Source organism: Canis aureus, chromosome 2 (assembly GCF_053574225.1).
Source record: "Canis aureus isolate CA01 chromosome 2, VMU_Caureus_v.1.0, whole genome shotgun sequence".
In the NCBI taxonomy this organism is placed as follows: Eukaryota; Metazoa; Chordata; class Mammalia; order Carnivora; family Canidae; genus Canis; species Canis aureus.
Window position 1 is genome coordinate 17,768,651 of NC_135612.1, and position 23,850 is coordinate 17,792,500.

Consider the following 23,850-nt stretch of genomic DNA (forward strand, 5'->3'; position numbering starts at 1 on the left):
TAAAGAAACACACTTCCAAAAAATCTTTGGATCAAGAAGAAATCTTAATGGAAATTCCAAAACATTTTGAGTGCACAATAATGAAAAAACACATGACAGCAAAATTGGGGGGATGCAACTAAAATCACGCTTACAGGAAAATGCATGGCCTCAATGCACACCAGAGGGGAATAAAGGCAGACAACCGATGACATAAGTGTCCATAGCACTTGTAAACGGCAGAATGGGGATTCAAACTCTTGCAGTTTGGCTTTAGGGTACGAGCTTTTAATTTCTTCACTGCCACATTTATTTAAGTATCTCCCAAGCTAACAAGAAATCATTTTGAAACCAACAACTACTTCTAGATACCTCCTCTCTCATCTTACCTTCTCAGAAAAGTTCTTGAAACAAGTGTCTATACTTGGCTTTCTTCGATTTTTATCCCCTAGTCACTCTTTAATCCATGATTTTTTTTTTTTTACTGTTTGCTTGCCCTGCCGACCCCACTGAAACCGCTCTTACTGTTATCAATCTATTTGCCAAATCTCAACCTTTTTTTTATTTTTTACATACCTATTTTCAAAGAGAATATTTGTGTTATGTTTTATTTCTTAAAATTCACTTCCCTACTTACCTACTATCATAACCTCTCAGATAAATCAAAATGTTTCCTTCTTACAGAAAAGTCCAAAGGATTACCCTAAAACATATCTCCAACACATCTGTAGCTGCCTTAAGCTCTGGGGAAGTAGAATGATCACAGTACTCAAACTTAGAGCTTTATTATCCATTGACTATTACAACTTTGGTATGACTGTAATGTGAAACTGGTGAAAGGAAAATGTGATTAATGATATTTTCAATTTAACTGTGGATTAATGTTCCAAGGGAATTGGTTAAATGTTTAGGGCCAGGGAACTGGCATGTGTGAAAAATGGAAAGAGGAGTATTTATATATTAGCAAAAACCAAAAAGTTCTCTATTGGGCACAAATTGCTGGTCTGAATACCAGTGCTAGATCTGGTGGTTAACCTAAAATGGTTAACATACATATATGAGGGCTCCACAAGCAGAGATTTTATTTCAAAGTATGTGGGGTAGAAGAAAGATTGTACTTTTTTAAATCTTTCCAAATAATTATGACTTGCTATATATTTTAAAGTAAACAGATTACAGTAACATTTCCCAGACCACTGGAAGTTATTGCCAAGTACTATTTTTTTAAAAAGTATTGTTATCTTGTTAAAAAATAGTATTTTTAATGTTAACTATTTTTATAGTAGGCTTTACTTCCCTCCCCTAACAATTAAAGATTAAAATCACTTTTTTTATTGGAAAAGGTTTTGAATTTGAAAAGTTTAGATATTACTTTCTATAACACTTCAAAGATTGTGGAAATGTGTTCATTTTTATTAGAACCTTCAATTTGTCCATGTCACAGATAAGACCTTTTGCCCCCATTATATTTTCAAAAAAATATATATTTTCAAAGAAGAAAATAGTAGCAATCTAGATGTTATTACTTCTGAGAGAAATTACAAGAATACCATGAAATATACATTAAGAAACTGAAAATCCACTAGTCATGTTTTGAAATTTTAAAAAATATTTTGTTCATTTTTCAAAAGTTTATCTCAGCAAGACTTATAATCTAATTAAGAGACTGTTTATTTCAGAAGCAATTTAATAAAAGATTAATATGCAATGATTAAAATTTGTGTGGTCACAAATTGTTTCATATTTATATATTAAGTCAGAGGTGTATAAAACTTAAGCAGCAAATGTCACTCTCTTACTAGCAATTTAGAAATATATATAAAGATTTATTGAATTCTACAAACCTAAATATCATCTTTAAATTATGAAGCACAATGTTTGCTCTTTTAAAATAAGTAGTATTCCTAACACTGAATGTACTAATTTAGACAAACATAAAACTTGATGAGTTGATATGCCTTCAATGATCATGACTGTAACAGTCATGCACAATATCAACATTTGGAAGGATGCTCAGATATAATGTATAATCAATAAGAAAAGAAGTTTAGGTTATTAGAGGACTGTAGTATTAAGTTAGAAGACTGTGAATATACACTATATACGTGATATTGATACAGTTCAACATTGCTTTGTTCTTCCCATTAAATAGTTACTATTCAGTTTTAGTTCCCCCAAGACTGAGTAGATGAGAGGAGGAATGCAAGCTTTTTGGCATTGAATCCCAGGAAGCACAGTGAAAAAGTGAGGGAATGAGAGACGGAAGGGAAGAAATCCAATGAGGGGTGTGTTGAAGAACAGTTACCATGGAAACCAAGCCGCAGTGTACCCTCAGAGACGATGTAGAACACGCCACAGAATTGTGCCACCGAAGGGAGAACATGAGATATTTATCCATGAACTGCTATTCACTTCTACCTCCCCGGGCTTCCAACCTACCCAATGCCAAGGCTGGGTATGTTTCTTAGGTAAAAAAAATGCCTTTAGGTAGAAAGATTCCGGAAGACTTAGGAATGTTTAAAAATTGTCTGTAGGTGACTTGGTGGCTGGATACAGATTTGAGCAGGGAAATACCAGTGACAGCCCCAGTCATCGTTTTCTTGGTACTATGGTCCATCTCAGCTGGGCAACCAGTAGCCCGTCTTCTTTAAGGCCTCTACTTCCCTTATGATGTGATTCATATCCTCTTTTTCTCATTCCCCAGTGTACTCAAAGGGCTAAGAAAATTATTTAGGCATTCTAACATGCATTGTTTTTATCTGAGATTCTCTTGTTAATTCTAAGTGGTTTTATGCTCATGTTTAACTATTATTCACTACAAGGTATATAGCAAATGAGAAAATATGAGTGTACGTATTAATATAAGAGTGTCAAAGTCAGAAATAATCATCTCTATCTTACCTAAACTTCCCTAGCCAATCCTTGGGAATCTTTCTGCAAACACACAGTCACTGTGTTGGAATCTACCTTCAAGAACTTATTCTTTTACCTGCCTTAGCCCAGATCCTTAATTTTATCCACATGTATCTGTCAACCAATACCCAGGTCTTCAGCATGTAACTGGTGTGAAGGTTGATCATTAGTATTGGTACTCTGGTATTTCAGAGTACTGTCCTCTACTTACTGGTTCCTATCAGACTTCTCTACCTCTTGGAATTCAGACTTTTATCGTCTTGACCACAACTGTCACTGTGACTTTCATCTCTCACTTATCTACCTGGACTTTTAGCCTCCTGATTCTCCCTAACCTTGGTAATTATATGATCCTCAACTCTTACTTTGCCTATCTAGTATCCATTTTCTGAAAAGTATTCCAACACATTGGCTAGTGCTGATTTCCACGTCTTAATCATGGCCTCATTTGCAGCCATGGAACTATTATCTTTTAATTCAATCAACAAGTATTTGTTGAGTACTTATTATGTACCATACTGGTGATGGAGTTGAGGAGCAACAGTGAATAACAGACCAACTGCTAGCTCTCTCAATATCACAGGACGAATGGCCAGAGCAAATACCCTGTTAAAACATGTTTACAACAAACACCTAGCTTGAATCATAGCTTTGGTTAAAACTATTTCCTGAAGCAAATGGTGGGTATTTGTCATTTCTAATAGCTGAGTAATATTCCATTGTATACATAAACCACATCTTCTTTATCCATTCATCTTTCGTTGGACACCGAGGCTCCTTCCACAGTTTGGCTATCGTGGCCATTGCTGCTATAAACATCGGGGTGCAGGTGCCCCGGCGTTTCATTGCATTTGTATCTTTGGGGTAAATCCCCAACAGTGCAATTGCTGGGTCGTAGGGCAGGTATATTTTTAACTGTTTGAGGAACTTCCACACAGTTTTCCAGAGTATTATGCTGAGTGAAGTAAGCCAGTCGGAGAAGGACAAACATTATATGTTCTCATTCATTTGGGGACTATAAATAATAGTGAAAGGGAATATAAGGGAAGGGGGAAGAAATGTGTGGGAAATATCAGAAAGGGAGACAGAACGTAAAGACTGCTAACTCTGGGAAGCGAACTAGGGGTGGTGGAAGGGGAGGAGGGCGGGGGGTGGGAGTGAATGGGTGACAGGCACTGGGGGTTATTCTGTATGTTAGTAAATTGAACACCAATAAAAAATAAATTAAAAAAAAAAAACTATTTCCTGAGAACCACACAAAAAAAATGGCCACAACTAGGCAACAAATATACACCGCTTAACACTGGGTAAAACAATTAGAAAATAATATGCAAGACTTGAAATGCAAGCTTTCTGTACCTAGAGTCTAAAAATATTTAATTTTCAGACTATTCCAAAAGCAGCTTTTCCAAACATCTTTTTGAAGCAAACAAAAAGAAAAATATTCGACCTATATGTGATCAACAACTTTTTAAAACCATGATTAAATGCCTTACATTGTGTCCAGCTGTTTTTTAAGTCAGAAATGGGGTGATTTATTTGTTCATCCATTTGCTCATTCAAAATGTATATTTTGAATGTCTGTTACATATCAGAACAGAATATAGATCCTTCCAAGTACAAGGATCCAGATTAAATAAGTAAGCAAATAATGTGTAATGATATATATGAAGTAACCTGTGTGCACTGATACAGAAAAAAGGGTTGGGGTAGAGGGAAGTTATTTAGATAAAATGAACAGAGAATGCCTCCCTGAATCATTGAACATCAAGAGTGAGACTTTTTTAGCTACTCAAAATTCAAACATAAGTATAGTGTGTGTGAAATATTCTCATATGCATTAATACCAATTATAATACATCTGCCCTTTATTTCTCACTGTCTCTCACAAAATTCACCTTTGTTCAGAAAATGTGACTAAAACTCTCAAAGTTAAAAACAAGAGAAAGTTTGAATGGGTGTGAAACCAGGACTTAGAATATAATCGCTCTTTCAACATTAATTATACTGTACATTTTGAGAAGCTATAATCAGGAATTGAAAGCTGCTTTTTGTCTTAGGTTCAAAATCATGAAGCAACAATTTCACACAGTGAATGCATCTTTGTAAGAAATTCTGAAACAGAAAACAATGACCTGGTAACGATTTCCTACAGGAAAATTAATCCAGACAAGAACTACTGCCTATCTTCTCTTTTTGGGTTTATTTTGTTGATACTTTTCTGGGGGGCATGGCAGGTTAGAGGACACATAGAGGAAAGTGCAATAATAGAAGTATTCAGCATAAATAAATTTTAAAGGAACTTTCAAGAAATCAAATATGGCAGTTTTACACAATGGACTTAAAGTGGAAGAACAAACAAGAATTGTTGGCCAAGACAATTTCAAAAAAATCATTGTTTTTATCCACTAAATAATAAACAATCAATTACTATCTTTCTGTAAGCCTTATTTATAGAAATAAGTGCAGATGTTGTTATTGCTTGGTATCAACATAGTATAATGGGTTTTTTTCAGTAATTCTTTTCAAGTATCATTTGGTTTCCTTTCCCTACTTCCTGGTGCTTAGTGGAAACACAGACACAAAATTCAAAGATGTTATCTTTTTCATGTTTATTTCACAGCATTCAACAAAAATATTTGATTCACAATAGAAGCTCAGTAATGAATAAAGAATGAATGAATGAATGAATGAATGAGAATATTAAAATGTCGATCATCTAAAAAAATAATGTTGAGCACCTACTATGGGATCAACTAGCAAATATTTAACTGTAGTGACACAAATTAAGATGAAATTATCACAGAAAATTAAGTCCATAGTAAATAATTATATTTCACTTAAACAAGCTGTACAGAATAGTATGCTTTTCCAACAAATGACTATTACTATTGTGTTACTTTAAGAAAATCTTCACTAACCCAATATTTCAGACAGATGTTAGTTTCAGGAAACTTCCTTTTGTTTTTCAGTATGCATTCAAAAACTAGCAAACTTATGTAGTGTCACTGATATGATCCTCTAGTTTATTCCCAATTCTAGTAATATCTTAAATGAACAGAGATTTTATTTCTTATTCAAGGAAATAATACTTTACAAATCTTTTACCAAGAACAAATAATTCTGGTTAATTCATTCCCCTGTTTCTTTTTAAATTTTTTTTTTTTTTTGGAAAGCCAATGGTTCTAATTGCATAACTATAAAATAAGGATCTCACTTTGCTACAAAGCCCCCATAGTGACTCTGGAAATAATCCTAAACAAAAGAGTGCAAAATGTGATGAAAAGTGGCAGCCTACTGGTAGAGAAAACATCATTTTGATGCTCAGATGGCTTTCATGTACACATACACATGTGTATACTACATACCCTGATTATTAAGAATCTTTGTTTTTAAAAAATATACATTACTAAAGTTACATATTTTAAAGCCAAGCTTTTCCTTAAATTTATAAGCCTAACTTACAAACTCATGATTGTCTAGCAGATTTTAGTGATCCATTTTAAGGAGGTATTCAATTAATATGTGTTCCTATTTACAAACTTAACCTCATTAGTCACCTAAACTGAACTCATAAACATACATTATTATACCTTAAGTACTTTAGTTCTCTGCCTGAATAAATTTTTAATAATAAATTTTCTCAGGTTTATAAGGAATTCTTTAAATTACTATAGAGTTAACCTTATATTCTCCTAAATTTTCTGATACTATTTATAATTGGTAAGATTTCAATGTGAAGTCACAACCTTAAATCAATTATTCAATGGTACATTTTAAATTGGATGTGCAAGACTGACTTGCTAGTCTAAAAGGCCAAAATCTCTTAAATATTTCAAGTAACTAAAGTACCAAATATGCTCATATTTCTCAACACTCAAAAAGCTTTCAATACTATAGGTCTGATTTTCTTGAAAATTTCTCTATTTAACTGTAAGTCTTTCCATGGTTAGAAGATGCAATATTAGGTTGGACAGTGGCCCCCAAAGATGTCAATATCCCAATCTCTGGACCTGATAAATATCACACATTTCCTACGTGGAAAAGTGACTTTGCGGGTGTAATTAAATTAAGGCTCTGAGATAGGGAGATTATCCTGGACAATTCAGGTAGACCCACTGTAATCACAAGGGTCATTATAAGAATAAAGCAGGAAAGTCAGAGAGGGAGCAGTGATTATGGACATAGTGGCTAAGAGAGACTAGATGACTAGATCTGAACATGGAAGAGGACCATGGAAGAATGCTGGCAGCTTCTAGAATCTGGAAAAGATAAGGAAACAGATTCTCTTCTAGACTTCCAAAAGGAATCCAATCCTGCCAGCACCTTGATTTTAGCCTAGTGAAACACATTTTTCACTTCTGACCTCTAGGACTGTAAAACAATACTTTTTAATTCTAAACAACCAAGTTTACGGAAATTTGTCACAGCATTAGTAGGAAACTCATACAGATGCTTACCCACTAGAGAAACATTTGTGCTATTTCAAACAATCTGAAGACTTACCTTCCTAATTGTTGACATTGCATCTTCCCCAGAGAGTTGGGCTACTTTGCTGATTTCCTTCCTTTTATGAAAATGATGACACATACTGAATCCTTCTTATAGTTCATAAATGGACCTAAGTTATTAAAAAAAGGGGGGGAAGAGGTTATTTACCTCATATTCCTTAGAGTCATCACACAATGAAGTTAACCTACATATCCATACAGGTTTATAAAATCTACCAAGTTGCTGCATCAGCTGATTTTATATTGTGTTATTTCATTCATATTTAAATATCTACCACTCTAAATGTAAAGACTTTCAAATTTTATGTAATGTTATGGGTTTTTTTTTATTACCTATCTGATCAAACAACAAAATCTACAAATGATAAAATAACATCTAGTTAAATCATTCATGATTTTATCTGATTCTATGCCCACAGAATAATAAAACGTGGAGAAAGGGGCAGTACTAGGAGTTACTGAATACTTTATACTCAAAAGATATTCTGTTGAACATTTGGGCTGTTTTCAGCTTTTGGCTACTGTTGATTGAATTACTATAAATATTTGTCTACAAGCATTTGTGTAGACATAGGTTTTTGTTATTAACACCTAGGAGAAAAATTTTAGGATCACATGGTAAGAGTATGTTTAATTTTATAAGAAAAAACTGCAAACTTCCAAAGTCACTGTATAATTTTAACTTAACTTTATCCACTCTAGTAGACACATAATAGTATTTCATTGTGGATTTAATTTGCATCTCTCTGTTGAGTCTGATGTTAAGCATCCCTTCATATGCTTGACAATATGTGCCTTCATTAATTGTCCTTTTTAATCTTTTGCTCATTTTTAGTCAGGAGTTGTAAGAGCTTTTTGTATATTCTGGATATAAGTCTTTTGCCAGATATATATACCGCAAATATTTTCTCTGTGATTGCCTTTCCATTTTCTCAATGGTAACTTTTGAAGAGCAAGGGTTTTTAATTTTATGAAGTTCAACTTTTGAATGATTTTCTTAATAGTATTTTTTTTCCATCCTAGGAAATCTTTGGGTCATACAGGTTACAAAGATTTTCTTCTTTATTCTAGATGTTTTCTAGTTTCTTCTAGATGTTTATCTTTCTGTCCATTTCGAGCTAATTTTTGTAAGCAATATTAGGTAAGGGTCAAAGTCAAGGCCTATATGTGGTATAAGTTACCTGGAGAATATTTTTGTCACAACTCATAAATTGTACAATAGAAATCAATGCAATTTAATATAAATTATCCCTCAACAAAGTTGTTTCAAAAAATATCTTAAAGTATCTAGCAAATATTGGGAGCTGCGAGTAAAATAAAGATCAATAAAAGAACAAAAATTTCTTAAAGAAATTTTAACAATATTGTATTACATATTTGAAAGCTGCTAAGAGAGTAGATATTAAAGGTTCTCATCACAAGAAAAAAATTTTGAACTACATATGTTGGTGGATGTTAACTAAACTTATTGTGGTAACCATTTCACAAATGTACATATATCATATCATAATATACATCTAAAACTAACACAACAAAACATGTCAATTATATCTCAATAAAAAAGAAAAATACAATAGTAAAAAATAGAAATGTACACACACACAAAAAAAATCAACATGCACATTTGTCAAAAGACATACTGGCCTAAACTCCAAAGTATTTTGGTTAATTGGTATTTTTCTTATGGAATATATTGCATAAAGTAAGTAATACAGAAGAACCATAATTGATTTTTTATTATCTACTTTGTAATTTATGCATTCTAATTTTTATTTTACTCATCATCCACCACATTTCTACATCATCTCCCAACTGTCAATCAGTTATACATCTTAGGGAATAATAGCATACCGTTAGCATAAGTAAAACATTAATAAAATATGCATTCCAGTGCCTCAATAATATATTTGGGAATTATTTGCTAATCTTTTATTATTACATATAACTGGGAATTTATTTTCCCTGACTACAGTCAACTCTTAAACACCTCAGGATGTTAGGAGCATCAATCGCAACAAAGTAAAAAATCCATGTATAAATTTTGACTCCCCCAAAACTTAACTACTAATAGCCTACTGTTGACCAAAAGCTGTATTGATAACATAAATAGTCAATTAACACATATTTGTATGTTGTATACATTATATAGTATATTCTTACAATAAAGTAAGCCAAAGAAGAGAAAATGTTATTAAGGAAAACATAAGGAAGAAAAAATGCATTTATAGTACTATATTTATTTTTTTAAATACTCATATATAAATGGACTTGCTCAGCTCAAACCCATGTTATTCCAAGGTCAATCATAATGTTATATTCTCCATCTTAATAATACTATTATGTTTTAGTAATGAACAATGGCTATACATTTCAGTTTTTATGTCTCATTTGGATATATTATATTATCTAATCATTTCCCATCATTTTGAAATACATTAAAATACAGAAAGCTACAAAAGACAATATAAAAAGTATTTCTCTGGTTCCTACCAAAAAAGAACAAACTATTGTTCAATAAATATTTAAAAAATAATTTAAAAAATAATAATAATAATAAATTATTGTTCAATAAATTGTTCCACCATTTATTTCATCCATGCTTCAGATAAAATAAGTAAACTTTCACATAAGTTTACTTATTTCACATTATTACTTATTTCACATTATTCCAGGATAATTTTCTTCTCTCTCACCTACCACAGAAGAAATCATTATTATGTAACTGGTGTTAATCCAGCCTATCCATGTTTTCAGAGAGAGAGAGAAAGGTAACACACACACACAGACAATTCACTCACTCATTCAAGAGTTGTGGTAATATTTTGTGCGTATTTTTTAACTTCTGTAAATAGGATCCTACTCTATATGACACTCACAAAGTCACTTTTTTCACTTAAAACATTTTATAGAGTTACTAAAGTTGTTAAAGGTAGAGCTAGCTCATTTATTTTTAACTGTTATATAATAGTCCATTGTGTGAATATATCATAATTTATTTTTCCATTTCACCACTAATGGACATATAGACTGCTATTATAAAATAACATTGAAATGAGCAACTTTTATACTTCTTGTGCACATACATGGGAAGAATTTTCTTATAGATAGCACTAATAGTGACTTTCCACAATGATGGCAATGCCCTGTGCTATGGCTACAGAGCACTGGAAATGTGTCTGATGTGACTAGGGAACTGAATTTTTCACTTTATTTAATTCTAATTAATTTAAATGTAAATTTACATAGCTACATGTGACTTAAGGCATCTTATTGGACAATATAGGTCTAGTGCATAGACTCAGAAGTGGAATCACTAGGCCCTATGGTATATCCATTTACAAAAATTTGATTTTTGCCCTCTAAAGTGATTACACCAATTTACACTTCTATCAACAGGGTTATTACTTCCCCACATCCTGGTCAATATTTGTACTTAGACATTTCCTTTTATGCCAATCTAAAAAATTAAAAGTTATATCTCATTTTTGCTTTAATTTACATTAACCCAATTAATAGTGTAGATGGAAATGTCGCATAATTTTTATTGACCATTTGGGTTTTTTCCTCTCTGAATTGTCTGCATATCTGCATCCTTTCTCCAATAGGTAATATAGGTAATATTTTTTTTCCTTATTAATCTGTAAAAGCCTTTCTAATTCTTATTCATTCCTATTCCCTCCTTGACAACTCTGTCCAAAGAAATCTCATGGACTTAAAGAAATTTTCATCACTCTTGAACCACTTTTTATTCAGCATAGAACTGAGTATATACTAATGCTGACAAGTATCCCAATCTCACAGAACATCCAACATGAAGATTTGGCACCTTATCTTCCAATGTGGAATATACAGTATCTGTTCTGTTCTTGGTCGTGGGGTCTCAGAGAACTAACGAAACAGAAAAAGTTCCAATTTTATATATTATTTGCATTTCCATGGACATTTGACATTTACACTTCCATGGACATGCTCTTTAGATCTGCTTTCAGATGAGTGTATTTATAGGATATTTCTCAGAAATGCTGGATAAATTTGGGAATTCAACATATTAATAAGCAAAACTTCATAGATCTATAAATAAGAAATACATAAATAAAAATATATACAATGACATTTTGAATAATATCATTGCACTTAATCTATTTGATATCACAATCTCACTGGGATGGTCTTTTGGCCTCATAAAGAACAACGACAACAGCATGCACAAATTCTTATCTTCAGAAATATAATGCAAACCAAACTGCAGGAGCAACAATATGCTCCTTTACAATCAGTTACACAGAGAAATGTGTATCAGAGCAGTAACTTCAACAACCATATGTTACATTATGGGAAATTTTATTATTCAGAAATACATTTTCCATTTTGGGGGGAGGAAGTCACAATAGGAATTTCAATTTATAGCCACTGAAGATCACTCCTATATGGAATCAATGTCCAAAAAAGTGAAGTAATGACTGAGAATATGTAGGAGATAAGATAGGCAGGCCTATAGCAATTGGGAAAGGAATTCAATTTTTCCAACAAATCTTTGGGAGACAAAGCTGAATAAAATGTAGTGCTCTTCAGTAGTGACTGAGGATAAGGCCTGAGCTCATGGGACTGGCACAGGCACAATCAGGACTATCAAACTATGGATGCCAGGGGAAATTTCTCAAAAACAAGTTATCCAAAACATTTTCTAACCTCAAGATCCAGGGCTTTCTGGATCTCTGTGGACTTGAGAGTCTAGAGAATGGGATCTAACAGGCAGGATATAGGAGGTAGAAAGCAAAGGTTCTGCTTTATCAAATTAGACAGGTATTTTGTTTAATTTTATTATTTTTGACAGGTATTTTAAACTTCAAATGAAGTATCAAAGATGTTTTAAGCCCCTAGATGTATTTTTTTAATTTCAAGTAGCAAGTGAATTTATGAAATGTTCTTTGAATTTAGAGAAAAGAGAAATTCCACAAACTTTTTAGCTTTGGGAATTTTTTTTTTAAAATCCATTCCTTTTGACTAGTGTGCAAAACTGATTTATTATATTCAGGTGAAAATACATTAAGCCCCTCCCATCCAGAGTCACCAAAACATTATTTTTTTTTTCAATTATCTCCATTACTTAAATACAAATTTTTCTAGCTTGGTGCCCTTCCAAAAAATGCCAAAGGACTTGCTTTTCTGGTCTTGTCCAAGGATTTTGTAATTGAGTCTCCTGGTATCAAACCCACCCATCCACCTCCTCCCAACCCCCCCCCCACCCCAACGCCTCACCATTGTAAATATCAGCAACCCTGCAGCTGACTAAAAATTACCAAACATCAATTTGTGGCCAACTGCCTACTTAGCGGACAGCATCCCAAGTGATGGGGAAAAAAAAGAAACATTACATTTAGTTGATTCAATAGTATCAACTCCTTGCTCACAATAAATCGATTCTATAATTTCCTTCTCATCCTCTAAATAGTTCTATGCTCTCCTGATTCTACAAGATACTTTCATAAAATATTTTTAAACCCCATTTAAGTTTCTTTGCCATCACATAAAGATGAAATGGAAAGAGTAAAACTTCTCAGCTTCTAGACAAACCCAACCACTACCACTACGTTGTTATCTTTAATAAGATATGCATTTTAAATCATTCTGTTTTTCCTTCCAAATTCCCCTCATCTGGGACAACTATTATTGACAATTTATTTTATATCCTTCTTGATATTTCAGTATATTTAAATATTTTAAACCTATGTAATCATATTACACATAACTCTTCTGTGACTTTTTTTACTCAATATACATCAGGCAGTTTTTCAATTCAGGACATCTAAATAGGTTTAGCATATTTGTTCAGCAGTTGCATATTTCACTTCTTTTCCTAACAGCCACTTAAAGCTGTATCTAGGAGGGTATAAGAAAAGAAAAAAAAATAATAAATAAATGGGAGCACCTGGGTGGCTCAGGTGGTTAAGTGTCTGCCTTTGGCTCAGGTCATGATCCCAGGGTCCTGGGATCAAGCCCCCCCACCCAGCTCCCTGCTCAGCGGAGACTCTGCTTCTCCCTCTGTCCCTTCCTCTGGTTGTGCACTCGCTCTCTCTTGCTCTCTCTCTGTCTCTCAAATAAATAAAATATTAAAAAAAATAGAAAAGAAAAAATGTTCACAGGCCCTAATCTGCATAAAAATTATACATGCATGCAGGTAATAAAAAGCATATATATGTACACTCTGCTGCTGTCAGCTAACAATGTAGTATTTCAGGTGGACACTCAGGATCTACAGAATGCCCAAAGGATATACATTACTAAATAGAGAGATGAAGTGCTGAACTGGATATGGCCTTCCTCTTATTCAAAGGATGCAATGTTTTGTCTGCCAAGAATCTGACATTTTGCTTAAGGGTAAAATGAGAAAATATTTAAGTAGGCATTAAAGGAAAGCAAAGAAACTTGAGTAATAGCAAAATACCAGCAAGAGGACCACACAAATTAGTCCTAGGCCTCTAGGCAAAGGTCAGAGATTATAGAATAGGCCCATCAGAAATCATGGTTTTAAAAAACACAGACAGAAGTACAACACACAAGGGAAGCTTTTAGTCCAGGACTACTCACAAACTGTTTGTAGAAGAGATTGACAAAAAATTATCAGGTGGGAAAAATATCTGAGCAGATGATAGATCCTTTTGTGGCTGCCTCTAATGCCGAAGTACAGGCATATCAATAATTCAGCCTCTCACGCTGTCTAAAAACGTAAAGCAGAGTTGGTACAATTTAGTAAATGCCATCCATCCACAAAGCCCATACCAAGCCAATTTCCAACAGCCAATATTTTCCATCTTATTTTCTCTATAATATTTAGCTTTTTGCTTTAATTACACTTGATATTTGTAAAGAGAAAGCTGGCGTTGTAATAATTGGATAGCTTTTTTATCTATGTTGGCAGAAACAGAACTTTCTCTTATATTTGAAGAGCAATACAAAAGCAAAACTTCCTTTTCTCACCAACTCAATGCCAAAACTATCCTCTGAGTCACACCGTTTCTTTAAATCATGTTGTTCTGAAAGTTGAGATGTGTTATCTTAAACCTGCTGCCAGGATCCTCCTGTTCCTCAGTACCAAAAAACTCCCAGTGTCAGTTCATGCTTCTCCAAGACATTCTCTTTTTCTCCTTTCTTTTCTCCTCTACTTCCTTCTGATAGGCCCTCTTTTTTCTTTCCTTCCTTCTATCCTTCTCTTCCTCCTCTCTCTCTTTCTGTCTCTCTCCCTTTATCTCTCTCATTCTTGATCCAAGACAGCAAAGGAAACACAACCTTTTAAAATTATAGATCCAAAATTATAGAACCAAAAGAAATACTGCAAAGTAATTCTCCTCCTACCCATTTTTTTTTTCTGGAAAATAATTCTAGACTGACTCAGTGCAATTGTTTCAGCTTTAAGGGAAAAAATTAATCTCCTAAAAGGAAAAAAAAATGTTTGTGTTGAATTAAAATTTAAATATTTATAAAAGATTTTCAACTGGACATGAAGTTTTATTTATTTATTTATTTATTTATTTATTTATTTATTTATTTAAACTTTTATTTATTAATACTAATCAAATAGAAATGTATATTCTTAAATTTTCGCATCATTAAGTACTTAAAATTGCATTGTGAAATCTTGGAAAGGTACACTGTTTGATACATACTAAAGGCATAATGAGTTGACTGGACAGTATTCAAATATGTATCTGTTAAGGGTTGTTACAAAGCAGGTTTCCTAAGTTCTCATTATCTTAAGTTATTCTTAGCATTTTTCAAGTACCAGCAACAATCCTTAAATTTTTAAAATTCATTTTGCAAGCAAAATAGATAATGCTACCAGTACACAGCTACCAAACTTTCCATTTATGTACTCAAAATACCTGTTTTGAAAGGACAATTACCTGTTTTCAGTCACAACTTAGGTGTAAATCTCTAAAATTTTAGCTGACAGGTTTTACTATGTAATAAAACATGTCAAATTCAAACTGACAAGTGGATTTCATTTTTGGAGGGCTTTTCCTCACACCTTTTTCCATTAGAATACAAGTACTACTTAGCCATATGATTTTCTGCAAAACTTAACCAAAAATGTAAAACATAATGCATGTCTCAACATCTTCGCACTTACATGGAAGGCTCTGGGGGGAGGGGAAGCCTTGCTAAATTCAGAAAAGTGTACTGTCTGTAAATGAAGAGGCTGCCAGCTTTCATCTGTTGTCTTTCTTTAGGTGCTTGAATGGCTGCCTTCTAAACCTCCACTGAGGCCAGCTACCCCATGTCTGGTTGCATCTCTGAAATTCTTCAATTACTCAGTTTGCGGGTTTAGAATATCGCATTGTCCAGCCACACTTATTCAAAACATCTGATCTGGACACAGAGAGATGTCAGCCGGTGGTCTTAACCACTGAGTTTGCAGCTTGTCTTTTAATGGAGATCTAGAGAGATGTAGAGTGCAATCATCCCATTAAGTATGCGCATGGACCATTTGTTTAATCAAACTGGAAATCATAAGATAATGAATTATGTTAATTTGTTTTAAGTCACAATTGATACTGGAAATAAATACTAAATGGCAAGTTATATAAACAGTAAAGTGTTCTTATTGTGGATATTTGCTCCAGTTTGGTGAGTGGTGAGACAGTAAGATAAAGTTCACTGAAAATGTGTATGTGTGTGTGTGTGTGTAAAATTAATCTATTCCATCACTCCAGTCATTAGCATAGGTATTAAACAATAAGAATTAGTACTCTTACAACAAAACTTCTTAATTTTGTGCCATAATTCTTAGATAAAAAGAAAAAGGGATAAGCCTATATTTGCATACAAACTTTTAATTATTTAAAATTTTAACCTAACAATAGATATTTACAGTCTTAACTGTTCATACGATTGCCTCAACATTAAATAGAAAATGATATTTATTTATTACCAAATGTCTTATAACAAAAGAAAAGCTTTGCTGTTATTAAAAGTGGACCACTAGTGCCCCCTTCTGATACAAAAAATGAAGAACAATTTTTCCCTTAGACTTGAAAAGACACTCTATGCTAATCCTCTAAACAGCTGTTTCAAGTCAGATTTATGCCAATTCTTTTCTGATTTAATAATAAATCCCTCATTTATCTCCTAAAATGTTGAATATTCTGATGTTTTACTATTGTGAGTTATCTTCCTAGGAAACATTACAAAGTCAGGGAATCCTGTTAATTCTTCAACATAATCAAACGCCTCTATGCAAATTGAGCTTTAAAATTAATTCTGAAAAAAAATCTTTTAAAAAATATTTGATGTTTTATCCTCATTGGTTTTATATTTGATCGTGTGAAAGCTAATAAACCTGAATCTATTCCTGCCTTAATCACATTAAATGTCATGTTACCTCGCTTTTCACCAAATTCAAGCTGATACTCACAGACACACTCATTCATTACATTGCTCTCTGACATACCATAAAGGGCAAAAGGCAGCATGATAGATTAAAAAGATATTGTGGTACAATATTAATTACAGTATCAGCACCTCTTTCTAGCTCAGACTGCATATAAATGTCTATTTTCATCTTTACATTCAGAATATACTTTGAGGGAGAATGGATTTATTGAATAGACATAGTAAATGGCAACTCTGGTCGGATATTCTAATGACACCAAGTATGAGCATACTAAAAAATTTGGAATCTTTGTCTTTAACCCAATTTAGTGTTTGTGCAATTATTTTTAGATTATGAGATTGGGAGATAATATACAAATCATAATGTGACTACATACAGTAAAACAGAAACATTTAAAAATTCTTCTTCGTGAAACTAAAATTCCAAACATCATTTTTTAAGGATTTGTTCTAAAAGGATAACAAAATAATATTTTTAACATGTGAAATATTAAAATAAATCATACTGTATTCTTAAATACAAATAGTTTTCTGCATGTTGGGCATATTGCAGTAAACTAGTACAAACTTCCATTAGTTAAAATAGCCCACAAAATAACAGTAACTTGTAATACCATTTAACTGTGTCAAAATAAAAATATTCAATATTTATAATCAATTTTATCAAAATATGAATTTATATTCAAGGTCAACCTCAGATAAAATTATCTCAAGCAAAAACATCATGCTGAAACTTTAAGGGACTTGCTAAATAAATATTCCAGTTACCTGACTTGACACAAATCATATGTTACTCCTCAAGTAACCTTATTTCATGAGGTTATTACCCATGTCTCATTTCATAATAATTTTGCTTTCTGGAAAATATAAGGACTTTGTGGGGTTTTTTTCACTCCTTCCTACTGTCCACATTGCGGTGTGTTTCTTTTTCACTGACAGAGTTCAAGTTTCACACGTGGAAAATGACAACCACTTTGATTTGGTGATACAAAACATCTGAATCCATCAGGAATAACTGGGTCTAGGGACATGTTTTCAGTGCTGTGTCTCAAACTGAGAAGCCCGTCTCTGTGAAACTACGAAAGACCCAGGAAGTAGCATCAAGGGGATAATTTCTGAATGGTGTGTTTTTACTTATCAAATTAGTGACTCTCCTGTAGCTCATCCTTTTGGCCAGGAAGAACAGTAGGGTGAGGATTGCTGACTCTGCTAGTCATTCTCCTTCCCTGGGAATCTGACAGAAATCACTTATTGCTACTAAAAATCTGTGATGTGATCCAGATGTTTCCATTCCACTTTTTCCCTTCAGATCTTCAAAAATATACAAAGAAATCTCTCCATATTCAGAATAATAAATCAAATGAGAAAGCAATTTAAATTATAATCCTATTTTTAAGAAGCAATAATGATTGCATCCTATCACAGAAAAACTAAAATGTATTTGATTTCTAGCTTTAACTCTTTGACTGCATTTAATTATAGCCCTCATTTTATTATCACTACCAACAGCCATATGTGGGGCACCTTTGAATGCATTCTCTCTGACACTCGGAGGCCAATTCTCTCTGAATGCAAACTACACAAGTACAGCTGCAGAGTGCTGCTGCTGGTGTGCGGACACTGTAGACACGCAATTGTTGCTAAGTTGCATTGCATTAATGAATATCTACCTCAAAAAAACGGGCAGGCATGCAGGCTTTAAGGCAAATCTTACATTCTATTCAGAAATCTCAAAGTTGCTAAAGACAATTCAGAAGGAAGAGAATCCCTAATATTTTAGTCATAAATGAAACAGTAATATGTACGGTTAAAATGTTGTTATTATAATCAAAAGGACTCCCAAAGAGAGAGCAAATGTGATCCATGTACATGGGAGGAAAATCATCTTTACAGAGACTGAAACATTCAGCCCTAAATTCCAATTCTTAATTCATATATACCAGTTATCCAAATGTTTAAAATATTTGGAAAAATAACTAAGCTTTCCCATTTATGTAAATATTTATAGAATTCATACAAATCTCCACTCTCCTAGTTTTATGATGTCTTCTCCAAGCTATATTCTATCTAAACTTGGTGGATTTGTGTAGTAAATACGAAAATCATACAATGGTATCCAAACAGGAAAAAATTGAAAGAAAAATGTGCTTCAAAAAATTAGCAAATATAGCTGTTATACCTGTTAATGATGAATTCCAACTTTAAGTAAAGATTTTTCTCCACAGTAGATCGTGGGAGTTCATGATAACTATAGGTATGATCAAGGCTTATTTCAATGCTTTGAAATGTCAAATGAGTAATTTTATTCTCTTTTATTTTTAAACTATTTGCAGAGACAACACAAATTATATAATGTTACATTTATTTTAACCTACACTTCTTCCTTCATAAGGTTACTTGTCTAAACATTTCACTAACATTGTGCAATTTTAAACTGAGAAAAAGAACAAAGTTACAAGTGTGACAATTTATCAGGAATAGATTAAGTGACAGCTGTAACTAGAATCAGAATTAGTAGATTATTTTAATAGTTCCAGGAAGAGTATAATTTACAAAAGTACATTTGAATGATGTTAGGAAGATAGCATGAGAAATTATTTGCTTAGTACAAGATGATTTCTTTAAATTAAACTTCGATAATATTCTCTCCATTAGAATATTTTTTTAAGTATAGAGATGTGTCTTCTGATTGAACAATTCAATTCATCATTTGATTCATTGACATGAGGGAAAAGTGAGTATTTCCTAAAGATTTTACTCATGTCATAGAATCTCTTTGAAATTTATAATTTTTTAAAACTATCTTTTGATGGATTTATTGATTGCCCTTACCATAATTCTAAAGATACTGTATAAGCTTCCAAATGTTTTGATATATTAAATTGGCTGCATCTCATCTTTTTCATAACCTAATTTCTAACAAAGGATGTTGTGAAGCATAGATTCGTTATGTCCTCTTTATCAAATTTCCAAGATCTAGACATCTTTCCCTTTTTCCCTTCAAAAACTGCCTGAAATACTACTTCTCCAAGAAGTCTCAACTACTTAAGGGGCATTAATCCAAAATCTCCTTGAGTCTAATATCTCAACAGTCAATACTTATTCTACTACCAGAAATAAACAACCCACTTGACTTCAATATAAATTTATCTGTGATCCATGCTTTTTGTGAAACATCTTTCATTATTCCTACCAGTATGTTCTTTTGTAATTCTCTCCATGTGAATGTCATTTCTTTAGATTAAAAAGGAAGAAAATCTTTCATAGGAACTATTTAACCCCTGTACAGTTATGCATGATTCAGGCCCTTATTAAATGACAACAGAGATAAAAAAAAAACATTATTATTTTCATAAATGTTCCTGAAAAGGGATAACTTTGATTTGTGAATTAGACTGAATGCTAAGACAATGTTCAATTCCAAATTACATAATTTATACGCTTCTCTTTCTAAACATTCCTCGTTGGTAAGAATAATCTGTTAGCCACTTATTATCCCATTTGACTTTTACAAATCATAGGCATTGCAAGGCTAAATGTATTTTGCAGTCAGTTTCAATACTTAGGATGAGCAAAACCATGACTTACAAGGACTATAAAGAAATTGCATGACATCCTTACCCTCACAGCGATTGATTACACTCTTTGAAAGCAAAATAATTTTTTTAATTTTTTTATTTTATTTATTTATGATAGGCACACAGTGAGAGAGAGAGAGAGAGAGAGAGAGAGAGGCAGAGACATAGGCAGAGGGAGAAGCAGGCTCCATGCACCGGGAGCCCGACGTGGGATTCGATCCCAGGTCTCCAGGATCGCGCCCCGGGCCAAAGGCAGGCGCCAAACCGCTGCGACACCCAGGGATCCCCTGAAAGCAAAATAATTTTAATTAAAGCACAGTCTCTAAGTTATGCTCTCATAGAGTATAGGAGATTCCTATAGTATCTTTTAAATTAAAACCATGCTTCCTTGTAATGGTCTCCAGTATAAGCCAAGAAGCTGATTCATTAGGTAAGGTCTTCAGGGATGTGAATGGCTATCATGCCATCACATACTGAGTTTCTCTGGGCCTTGCAACATACCGCCTTCCATCCATCCTCCTAGGTGGGAACCCAATTGCTTACCCAGACACTTAGACCACGGACAAGACCATTACAAGGAAACGAGTCAGGGTAGTTGTTTTCGGAATCATTATTATAAGTGAGGCAATTTATGATTTGAGGCTCCCTTTGCAATGTGACTCCTGCACGAAACACATACTCTTGAAATTGAACTTGACTGCCCTACAGATGTTGGTATTTCCCCCATGGAGAAAGAGATGGGGCTACTTCATTGACAACAGCAATTACTTTCCTCAGAAACATAACTTCTTGTCACAAGAGATCCTTAATCTCTACATCCTAGTTTCCCAATGGTGCTTTCTGGGGACCTAGGCTGCATGTGATAGTTAAAATCACAGCTGCCCTGTGGATTCCATGGGAGACCAAGGAGTTCAAAGCCATGGGCTGAACCTTAAGAGGGAAAAGACACAGAGGGGCAAAAGGATGCCAAAGAGAGCAAGCAGGCCACATGAAGGTAGAGGGTAACCAATTCCAAGGTTTTAAGGTCAGAACAAGAGTACAACATCCTCACTCAAGGCCAGCCATGGTGGTCTGTACAATGATACAGGCATATGTCTGAGAGAGGGTAGGTTCTGTTGAGACTAACATAAGAAACCAAATGTCCCGATAAAATTTAATTGATTAATTAATTAATTAAAACTATGCATTCAGTATTATATTTTCTAGGACAAAGGTAAAAGTTAGCTTTTCCATGAACTGATCCAGATGTGTTTTCCTCAGTAGAGTCAAAGAGAAAGAAAAGTGAGTAAAAGTTAGCTTTTCCATGAACTGATCCAGATGTGTTTTCCTCAGTAGAGTCAAAGAGAAAGAAAAGTGAGTGAGTTGCATAGATTTAGCAAGAGAGAAATAGAGAAATAGTAATTACTAGGTATGTAATAGGTATACCAAATGCTGAAAATGCAAACAAATATAAAGATTTGAGCTGTGTTACATTATTGACTTTAAGAAAGAATATTATTAGAAATATCCATATTTATGATACACTTCATTCAGTCTCCAGTTTGCTTCATGTTTTTTGGCTTGCTAAAGAAAGAGAAAGAAGTCCCATAGTGTCTGCATCAACCAACCAAATCCTTTCTAATCCTGAATTGGAGACTCATAACCTACCAAAGTGGTCTACTCAAAGAACTAAATAAATAACCATGCATAAATGTGATAAATGAGCAAAAAATAAATGAATAAAAGGAAAACTGGAGATCAACCTATAAACGAAGGCATGGTCAGAGAGGAATTTATAATTGAAAAATAAAATAAAACGTGACTTGAGAATACTTATGAATATAAATCTCCATGTGACCATTGAAGCTACAATTCTATAAATGCAAATACTCTGCACACAAAGGCAGTTATCAACAGAAATTAATATTTTACCACTATCATAGTTTCACCTGGAAAGAAAGTTCTTAACTGTATCCATATCTAAGCAGCATCTCCCTAAGTGAATTTTGAATACACTCAGAAACAACATCACACAACAATTAGCCAAGTTCTTGAAGGACATTCATTCCAAGTATATCAGGGCTGGCAAAGGAATGACTGCTTTTTAACTGCAGCTCATCTCCTTGAAATGAATTGTTTTCTTGAATCCTCTGTTGTAACTTGTACAGTTGGTAGCATGCAGTTGATTGTTCCCAGCATTTACATGGATGTGTATGTGCTTGTGAGTGGCCACTATGTGTGAAGTCTAAGGGGACTGCTCCATGTTAATGAGAAACCAAGTAATTCCTCTAGCAGCATCTGGCATAAGTGTGAATCACATAATTTAAAGCTGTCTTACATGCCTGGTTTCAAATTTTAGGTCTTCTTTCTTTAAAACCACTTTAATCACTATAATATTAAAAGGAGAAAAGTGTTTTCCTTTGTGTTTCAAGTAGCAATCATAGATTGGGAAAGCCACCATCCCGTGTGCTCTGACCGTACAGAATGAACAACGCAAGCTCATATTGCTGCTTTCAGGACATTTTGAAAAGGCAGATATCCCACAGCCAGGTGCGTCATAATCTGACAGGAAGCCTCTCGTGAGCCACAGGGCTGCAATCAGTAGGCAAAGTGATAGGTCACCCCAATTCACTCTACTGCTGAACTCTTGCAATATGAAAGTCCACCTCATCAGACTCTGAGCTCTTTATTTTTCATACCATTCTTTGTAAAGATTATAATGGAGATGCTTCAGCAAAACTTTAAGAATTTGCTACCCACAGTTCTCATGAAAAAAAGAATAATAATGTGAAGTCTGTGTCAAAGGTGCTTTTATTTGAATTAAATAAAAATAATCAACAGTATATTTTAATAATGTCACTAAGGTAAACCCATATCAAACCTTCATTTTAGCAATTCTGTGATTTTTCTTTTTTTTTTCTGTGATTTTTCAAATCTGATTCATGCATAAAAAACATTTTCAGGAAATAATTCACAATTAACTTAAAAAAATGATTTAAATTGTCTCCCTTCTTGTGCCCCAAATATGAACAGAAATGACCCATTTTTTAATCCCTTGTTTTTGGTTAAGATATTACAGAAATATTGGGCTAAGTATAGATTTTAAAAAGCAATAAGCTGGGTATTTCAAATGCCTCTAATGTATATTACTGTACATATCCATAACAAATTGATATGAAAACTTATAACATGCCTAAGAATCAGGAGCTCTCACTTAAAAGAGTACATTATTTTATGAGAATTATGGTGTGGTATCCAGACCCAGAGAACTTTGGAAAAAATATATCTAATCTCAAACAGCAAAAATAAACCCCCCAAAACTGGTAGCAATGTGATGTATGTGGATGACTTTAGTAAATCCTATTTTTGTAGATAATGAGTTACAGAATGAAATTTTATTTTCCTAGTTAAAATGGTAAAAAAAATTAAATGGAGCTTGAAATGATCAGAGACGATTACATTAAAATCTTTTGAGGCTGAAATTTTTATGACTCAAGTTT

General features: G+C 33.3%; 2 long non-coding RNA genes across 26 annotated transcripts in view; one reads left to right on the forward strand and one right to left on the reverse strand.

The window, feature by feature from the left end:
• Positions 1–23,850, reverse strand: part of LOC144293771 (uncharacterized) — a 583,355-nt gene that overhangs the window by 320,204 nt on the left and 239,301 nt on the right. For 17 of the 24 annotated variants that reach the window (XR_013361068.1, XR_013361104.1, XR_013361085.1 and 14 more), the window contains one exon: positions 7,399–7,513. This is a non-coding gene — a long non-coding RNA (uncharacterized LOC144293771). Of the gene's footprint in view, positions 1–7,398; positions 7,514–20,450; positions 20,659–23,850 lie in introns of those variants that run through there. The other 7 variants (XR_013361094.1, XR_013361095.1, XR_013361096.1 and 4 more) reach the window with 1 other exon arrangement.
• LOC144293818 (uncharacterized) lies at positions 2,299–15,996 on the forward strand. Of its 2 annotated transcripts, none has more exons than XR_013361136.1 (2): positions 2,299–2,434; positions 15,632–15,996. It is a non-coding gene; the product is annotated as an uncharacterized LOC144293818 (long non-coding RNA). The 2 variants fall into 2 exon arrangements; XR_013361137.1 differs by lacking the exon at positions 15,632–15,996 and adding an exon at positions 4,953–5,329.